General features: G+C 37.7%; 1 long non-coding RNA gene across 1 annotated transcript; it reads right to left on the minus strand.

Annotated features, from left to right (window-relative positions):
* Positions 1 to 1798: 1798 nt before the first annotated feature.
* On the minus strand, positions 1799 to 7138 carry LOC116507000. Its single transcript, XR_004255122.1, has 3 exons — positions 7071 to 7138; positions 2456 to 2576; positions 1799 to 1825 (listed from the first exon to the last, which is right to left on the minus strand). It is a non-coding gene; the product is annotated as an uncharacterized LOC116507000 (long non-coding RNA).
* Positions 7139 to 7463: the final 325 nt, after the last annotated feature.

Raw genomic sequence — 7463 nt, forward strand, 5'->3', positions numbered from 1 at the left:
ATCATTCAGGACAAGTTATTTTCAAGATACCCTGTTGTGAAATCTGGCCCTTTAGATGAAAACTGCACTTGGCAGCTTAATTGCAATTCATTTAAGGGCTTAAGATCGGTTTTGCTGCTGATAGTTAACATGTGATAGCAACCAAACTACAGTTCAGGTGTGCACCAGTTGCATGGTGCAAAGGCAGCCTTCTATATAGGTAGTTCTGCACCTATGACCATAATGGAACCTGCCCATTACAGCCAAAAGTAATTACAATTATTAAGTGAGGCATTCACATGATTGCCTAGCTCAACAATGGCTGTCATCCTTCATATGCTGTTACATTGTGCATTTTATTACAATACGGGAAGAAGGTTTGAAAGTTTCCTTTGTTCTCTCCTTTTCCTCAAGTCAGCCTGAGGAAGTTTATGTTGACCTTCTTATATGGGATGGAGTTTCCACATAAGGAAACTCTTTCCCAAATAATAATCAGGTTTTGTATGACAGAGGCAAGTGTTTGTAAACAATTGGTGTTAGGCATATATTGTAAGTTACTATTTGTATTTTAATAAGTCTTTTCAGTGATCTATGATTCATAGTTCAGATTTTAAGAGTTTAGAGAATGATTTGTGTCCATGAGATTAAATTATTTAGTTGTAAATTGAATATTTGTATCCCTTTCTAAATTTAAGAACTGCAATAAAGGATAATAGGATTATTATGATTTCTTACATATTTGTGTGTACATGCTGTTTTGCAAATTATATTTTCTCTTGTGCATATCATTATAGTAGATCATATCCCTTTATGGGCATAGGTAGTGTTCAGAATAGTATCCGTCATTTGGTTGGTCTCTCTCTCTTTCTCTCTCTCTCTTTCTCTTTCTCTCTCTCTCCCTCCCTCCCTCTTCCTCTCCCTTTCTTTCTCCCTCTCTCCCTTTCACTCTCCCTCTCTTCCTGTGTGTGTTTGTTACATATCCTATCTGATTCATTGCCTAATAATTGTCTTTTATTGTATAGGTAATGTTTAACTTTTGTTTTGTTCTACTTCTGCTCAAGCAACCACAAGAGCTATTAAACCCCAGAGGCAAAATAACTGCTTCAATAAACAAACAGATGGGGAAGAAGGAGACTGTGTGACTTTATGGCATAATGTGTAGTTGAAGGACAGGGAACACATTCCATACTGAAATGTGGGTAAAGAGATACAATACACAGACAGAGACATTTATGTAGTGAAAGGAAAATATTGCTCCCAGATCCCTGTTAAAAAGTTGCACAATTTCTGCAATGCTTATTTAGCTTTATTTCAAGGAATATTTGCCAAATTTTACTTCAATGCATAACTGTTTTCATAGATAGCAATTTGATTCATGTAAAGAAAGATCAAGCAATAGGAGGCCGTTATCTCAGGTCATTGGCCATATTTTGAAGACATCCAGGATGGTTGATGGAGATGCAGGGCTGGGTTTCAACCGGTTCGCACCGGTCCCTGTGATCCGGTTGGTCGCCGAACCCGGAAGTAAGTAACTTCCGGGAACGGCGAAGCCCCCCCCCGCGCCCGCGCGCGCCCGCACACCCGCGCCCGCTCCTTACCCGGTTTTTTTGAATTTCGCGCTTTCCACGCATGCGCAGAACGCCTGCGCGATCCTCCAGGAGCAGCTGGAGCATCGCGCAGACGCTAATACGCATGTGCGCGCCGCGTGTGTGCACACGCGCGCCGTGTGCGTGCGCGAGGACGCCACGTGCGTGCGTGAGGACGCCGCCGGCCTCGTTCCAACCGATCCGGTTGGAACGGGGCGAGAAACCCACCCCTGTGGAGATGGTATTATTTTCCAAGGTAGCTATATAAATGAGATAAAATAATAGATTGATCAAAGCGAGTTTAAGGTAAATTCATGAACCTGAAAATCTCTCCTGCCCTCCTTTCTGCCTTTGAAACACCTGTTCCTCTTTAGGTCAATGCTTTGGCATAACAAACAAGAGCATCCCAATGTGTTCTGACCCCCCTCTTCGCTCGTTCACAAATGACAGTCAGACAGAACTTCAAAGGAAATATCTTTATCAGTCCCGGCTCAAGCTGGCTGCGAGCCCAAAAATAAACGTAGATAAAGTCTCTGGCAAAAAGTTACACAGCAAAAGCAAAAACAAAAAGCTCTTACAGCAAACCAGGTTTACAGAAAGCAAATCACTTATCCAAGTGCCTCTTTGAATCAGGTTTACAGAAAGCAAATCACTTATCCAAGTGCCTTTTTGAATCTCGAAATGATGAACCACACACCACGAACAACGAACCACGAACGTCGACTTCTGCAACTAAGGCGTGGCACCATCCGTCTTTTATCTGCAGAAGATGACCCTAACGAGCAACAGCTGCTCATTATTCCTGCATCCCGACGCAACTCACAGCAAACTGCTCTGAGTCACAACACCAATGTATCTGTGGTATCTTTAATAGAGGAATGTTTACTTACAGTGTACAGCATATCAATATCCCTGGACAGTCCTGTTTCCCACTGTTGATGGGGTAGATTCCTCAACAAGGAGGGGAAAAGCAGCGTCATCTTGAAAAATGACACTGGGGCGGGGTGTTACCTGTGAAAAGAAAAACAGTAGACAGGGAAATGATAAGTGAAGATACTTTTTTATTTAGATAAAATTTTCCTTCAAAGACATCACTTTCTTCTACAGAATTACAGGATTCCTATGAATTCAGGAAGTTCTCTCTGACCAAGGAATCCATTTCTGCTAATCTCCCATCAACAGCCCCAATATAAAATATATCAACAGAGGGTTTAAACCTGGTCAGATTTGAATTGGCAGTGATGTTTATATCTATTAAGGTAGTATGGAGGAAATCTGTTTCACACCAAAGGAAGACCTTGCTGTGATATATTTCTCTCCATTATTACTATGGATCCCTTTCATGCTAAGAAATAATCCTGAATTATCATGGCTGGATCTGTTGGGTGGTTTGGATGGAGATGTTGAGTGAGAATAGTTAAATTTCTTTGAACTTCAAGATCTGGTTCACCTTTGGCATTCCTGCACTTCTCGTAATGCTTCTAACACTGCTTTTCCCTGGTATTGAAAAGTGGTGCATTTGTGACATTTTGCTGCAATATCTTCTCTTTTTTAAAAAATTGAACATGGATAGATTTACTAGAGAATTAATATTTAGTTTTTATTTATTTTTATCTCATCTATACGTCTCAAAATAACTTAAGATGGCAAACGTAACTAATACTCCTTCCTCTTCCTATTTCCATGAACACCAAGTAGCAGTCATAAGACATGATGAAAACTCTTTAATTTCACAGCATATGGACAGATTTAACCATACTTTCAACTGGGGAACTGTGACCATCCTAGATCAAGCCAAGTCCAAAAACACTAGAGAATTCCTGGAAGCCAGCATTCTGTCCAAATTAGCTATTTTATTACAATAATAAAACCTCCATTTAAGCTTCTAGAAAAATCAATGGCATATTTTCAAATGTTTGAAGGCTCACTCCACCGTGTTCAAAGCCATTTCTTTAACATTAACTGAAAGATGTTGAAGATTATCCTGTTTTCAGTGACAATCATACTTGCTTAGAAAGTAGTGTGTTCTCCATAATTTCTAAATTATCAATAATTTGGTTTCTCACCTGTTTCAGACAGGAATACAAGGAAAAGGAATGCAAATAGCAGATAAAAGATCTTCATGTTGGGATTGGTCCTGGACCAGATGTATTCCTGGGATAGGACACAGCTCTCTATTTATGCAGTTATAATGATTGCATCACACTGTGAAATATTGCAACTACTCTTAAATGTAATTGGCCTTGTTGTATTTCCTTCTATTGAAACACTCCTGAGGCTAACTTGCAAAAGGCCTTGCAAGAGGAGGAGAGTTAGTGGAATGGTTACATGGTTCTACTTATAGCTAAAATACTTTGGAATGATAAATGTTTGGCTCCATTATTGTTCGCCTGCAAAGTTGACACAACTAGTTAAATGCAAATGAATTATTTTTCAGGGTAGATTAGTTATATGTGGCTTTAATGAAATGTAGCTTCCATCTATTAATATGCACACACGCACGAACGCACACACACACATATATCATCTATCATCTATCTATCTATCTATCTATCTATCTATCTATCTATCTATCTATCTATCTATCTATCTATCTATCATCTATCTATCTATCTATCTATCTATCTATCTATCTATCATCTATCAATCATCTTCTATCATCTATCTATCTATTCTTTTTATCTATCATCTATTCAATTTGTCTCTAATCTATTACTTGGATGTTAGGATAGGAAATTTATGATCTTTACTTACAATGGCAAAGTTCATTGGCCTAATAAGAGATATTGGGGATGGGGAGAATGAAAATGGTATATGGAGTGACAATGTGATTGAATCCACTCATTTGTCTATGTATCACTTCTATACTATGTGTTATCAAGTAAAGACACACATGGTGAAGTGGTTCATTCAGATGTTAGGTCTTATCAACATAGGTTTAGAGGGCTGAATGTCCACTCCAAATGCAAAGAGCTGGAGAATCAACATAGATTAGGCTTCTTACAAGATATACATTGACTTGGAAAGGTGGAAGGAAAAAACCCCTCAGGATTTCAATGCCTTAGAGCCCTGGATTAGCCAAAGATTTGGTTTCTGTGAAATGTGCATAAGTCAATATAGTCTGCAGTTTTATGACAGAAAAGAATATCAAGTTACTATTTTAAAAATGGTGAACAAATCTTCTACGTATGGCTTCATTATTGCAAAGGGACACAAAATCTGAGTTATTTCCATGAGTATTTTGCATAGTTAACTGCTGAGCATACAGGGAGTTTACATTATGCTCTGTTTGTATGAGGCTTGATCAGGAGCAACAAAGAGAATGCAGTTCTTTCCTCCTGCTTAAAAATCGATTGAAGATGAAAAATACTTTTCAAATACCAAACATTTATCATTCAAAGTATATTAGCTATAAGCAGAACCATGTAACCATTCCACTAACTCCCTTGTCCTTGCAAGGCCTTTTGCAAGTTAGCCTCAGGAGTGTTTCAATAGAAGGAAATACAACACGGCCAATTACATTTAAGAGTATTTGCAATATTTCACAGTGTGATGCAATCATTATAACTGCATAAATAGAGAGCTGTGTCCTATCCCAGGAATACATCTGGTCCAGGACCAATCCCAACATGAAGATCTTTTATCTGCTGTTTGCATTCCTTTTCCTTGTATTCCTGTCTGAAACAGGTGAGAAACCAAATTATTGATAATTTAGAAATGATGGATAAGACAATACTTTCTAAGCAAGAATTATAATCACTGAAAGCAGGATAATATTCAACATCATCTTTTAGTTTATGTTAAAGAAATAGCTTTGAACACTGGAGTGAGCCTTCAAATATAAGAAATATACGCCATTGTTTTTTCTACAAAGCTTAAATGGAGATTTTATTATTGTAATAAAATAGCTAATTTGGACTTTGGGCTTCCATAAATTCTTTAGTGTTTTTAGACTTGGCTTGATCTAGGATGGTCATGGTTCCCCAGTTGAAACTATGGTTAAATCTGTCCACATGCTGTGAAATAAAGAGTTTTCATCATGTCTTATGACTGCTACTTGGTGTTCATGGAAATAGGAGGAGAAAGGACTATTAGGTACATTTACCACCTTAAGTTATTTTGAGACATACAGATGAGATAAAAATAAATAAATAAATAAAAACTAAATGTTAATTATCTAGTAAATCTATCAATATTCAATTTGTAAAAAAGAGAAGATAATCGCTGTGCTTCAAGAGCAGAGAAGGGCAGTGTTAGAAGCATTAACAGAAGAGGAAGAAAGCCAAAAGATAATTAGGATCTTAAGTTCAAAGGAAGTTAACCATTCTCACTCAACATCTCCACCCAAAACACCCAGCAGAACCAGCCATGATAATTCAGGATTATTTCTTAGCAAGCAAGGATCCATAGTAATAATGGAGAGAAATATATCACAGCAAGGTCTCCCTTTGGTGTGAAGCAGATTTTTTCCTCTGTACTATCTAAATAGATACAAACATACCTGCCAATTCAAATCTGGCCAGGTTTAAAACCTGTGTTGATATATGATATATTGAGGCTGCTAAAGGGAGATTAGCAGAAATGGATTCCATGGTCAGAGAGAACTTCCCGAATTCATAGAAATCCTGTAATTCTGTAGAAGAAAGTGTGGTCTTACAAGGAAAAAATTATCTAAATAAAAAGGTATCTTTGCTTATTATTTCCATGTCTACTGTTTTTCTTTTCAAAGGTAATGCCCAGCGCCAGTGTCATCGTGCAAAAGGAAGCTGCTTCCCACGTCCCTGTCCAAGAAAGTCCAACAACCTCGGCAAAGTGGACTGTTCAGGAAGAATGATATGTTGTAAACCGTAAGTAAACTCTCCTCTATTAAAGATGCCACAGATATGCATTGGGATACACTTGTTTGTTATTCCAAAGCATTGACATGAAGAAAAACAGGTGTTTCAAAGACAGAAAGAAGGGCAGGAGAGATTTTCAGGTTCATGTAACAGAATTTACCTTAAACTCACTTTGATCAATCTATTATTTTATCTAATTTGTATAGCCGCGGTGGAAAATGATACCATCTCCATCTATCATCCTGGACGTCTTCAAGATATGGCCGATGACCTGAGATTACCGCTTGCTATTTCTTTATCTTTCTTTACATGAATCAAATGGCTATCTGTGAAAACATTTATGCTTGAAGTAAAATTTGGCAAATATTTCTTGAAATAAAGCTAAATGAGCATTGCAGATATTGTGCAACTTTTTAACAGGGAGCTGGGAGCAGTATATTCCTTTCAGAACGTAAAGGTTTCTGTCTGTTTGTGTATCCTATCTCTTTGCCTACATTTTAGTGTGGAATGTGTTCCCTGCCCTTCAACCAGACATTGTGCCATAAAGTCACACGGTCTCCTTCTTCCTCGTCTGTTTATTTATTGAAGCAGTTATTTTGACACTGAAGTCTTACAGCTGATGTGGTTGCTTAAGCAGAAATAGAACAAAACAAAAGTTAAATATTACCTACACAATGAAAACAATTATCAGGCAGTGGACGCAGGAAGAGAGGGAGAATGAAAGGGAGAGAGAAAGGGAGAGGGAGAGAAAGGTACGGAGGGGGAGAGAGAGAGAGACTAAATGAGGGATACTATTGTGGACACTGTTATACCTATGCTCATAAAGGGATGTGATCTACTATAATGATATCCACAAGTGAAAATATAATTTATAAAACCAGCATGTACACAAATGTGTAAGAAATATAATAATCAGGAATAAAGTCTGAACCTTCCTAATTTTCCTCACTCTCCTATTATCCTTTATTACAGTGCTTAAATTTAGAAAAGGATACAAATATTCAACTTGCAACAAAATAATTTAACCTCATGGACACAAATCATCCTCTAAATTCTTAAA

This window comes from Thamnophis elegans, chromosome 4, assembly GCF_009769535.1.
Source record: "Thamnophis elegans isolate rThaEle1 chromosome 4, rThaEle1.pri, whole genome shotgun sequence".
Taxonomy (NCBI): Eukaryota; Metazoa; Chordata; class Lepidosauria; order Squamata; family Colubridae; genus Thamnophis; species Thamnophis elegans.